Raw genomic sequence first — 1,815 nt, forward strand, 5'->3', positions numbered from 1 at the left:
CTCCTTATAAATTCCCTTTCCCAGCTTTCCACTAGACCACTAAATTATTTCCTTCTCCAGCTTCAACTATCAGCCAGTCTAGTTTCTCTTCCTATTAGTGACAACTTTATCCAAGCCAAGCACGTGCCTGACAGCTCTTTTTTAGGTGTTGACAGTAGGAAAAACTAGCTCTGGAATGTCTTCATAGGAATTTACCATATAGGAATAAACCAATGCTACGCCCACCAGTGCTGACATTAAGGGTAGGTGGCAAAGGTTACCAGTGAGCCTACTTGTAGTTTTAGGCCCTCTGCATTATTAAAACAGTATTTAAAGATGACTGTGTAATGTGGTTCAGCCAGAACCATGGTACAACATGATTTATTTTTTGCCTGCAAGGACAGAAAGAGACCATGTTAGAGCCAAGTCTGAGCCTTATCTACCCTTGGTTTTCTTTTGAAAAATCTTCCCTTTGTTGCTAACACTTGTAGCTCCAGTGGGAGCACTACTGCAGATAGGATAGCAAGTAGCTGCAGGCACCTTATCATCATGTTATATAAACCTTCTCCAAACAGCGTGAGATGTTTTACTCCACCCTGGAATGATTTGCTTAAAACAAACACAAAGAAGTACTACTTCACACAACACACAGTCAACCTGCGGAACTCCTGGGCAGGGGATGTTGTGAAGACCATAACTATAACAGGGTTCAAAAAAGAACGTGGTTAAGCTCATGGAGGAGAGGTCCACCAATGGCTATTAGTCAAGATGGTAAGGGATGCAACCCCATGCTCTGGGTGTTTCTCAGTCTCTACCAGATGCTGGGCCTGAACAACAGGGGATGGATCACTTGATGATTGCTCTGTTCATTCTCTTTGAAGCATCTGGCATTGGCCACTGTCGGAAGACAGGACACTGGACTAGATCAGCAGGTCTCAACCCGGGGTCCAGGGCCTCCTGCGGGGCTGTGAGCAGTTTCAGGGGGTCCGCCAAGCAGGGCCAACGTTAGACTCACTGGGGCCCAGGGCAGGGTCATAGCCACAGGTGGACCTGGGTGGGCTGTGGCCCATCCACTTAGCATCCAGGCCCACCCAAATGGGGGCCCCCTGAATCCACAGGCTGTGAGGGGGTGAGTTGTCCCAGGTGGGCGGTGTGCCTCGTGGTGGTGGGGCTAGTGCTGGGGCCGGAGACTGGGGCAGCAGCTCGTGGTGCCGGAAAGAGAGGGATGCGGCCGGGCGGATAGACACTGAGCTAGGGTTGGGGAGGGTGGAGCTTGAAACATGGTGGGGGTCCCTCTCCTCCTCATGGGCATGCCCTGCAGCCTGTGTGCCCTGGACATCCTCACTTCTGGTGCCTGCTGAGTGGTAAGCGTTGGCTGGAGAGGGTGAGGGGAAGTGGCCCCCCCTGCTCCCCATCATTGCCTGCCTATCCAAAAGTTGGAGCCCACCCAGTTTTCCTGTCCTAGCTATGCCACTGGTGCAGGGCTGAAGCCCAGGGCCCTAAACCCTTCCACCTTGGGCTGAAGTTGAAGCCCGAGCAACTTAGCTTTGCAGGGCCCCCGGGGCATGGGGCCCTGGGCATTTGCCCTGGTTGCTACTCTCTAACTCTGGCCCTGGCTTTTATATGCAGAAAAAGAGTTGTTGGGGGTACTGGTGGGAGTTCTTATAGTATGCTGGGTGGGGAGGGGCGTGGCTCAGAAACAAAAAGGTTGAGAACCCCTAGACTAGATGGATCCTTTGTCTGACCAATATGCCTATTTGTATGTTCATATGAATGTATAGACTCACATTATGTACAGTGTTTTATCTGTGAACCTGTGATGGAGTGTTCACTCCA

The sequence above is a fragment of the Terrapene carolina genome, unplaced genomic scaffold (assembly GCF_002925995.2).
Source record: "Terrapene carolina triunguis isolate 2854851 unplaced genomic scaffold, T_m_triunguis-2.0 Scaffold88, whole genome shotgun sequence".
NCBI classification, from domain to species: domain Eukaryota; kingdom Metazoa; phylum Chordata; order Testudines; family Emydidae; genus Terrapene; species Terrapene triunguis.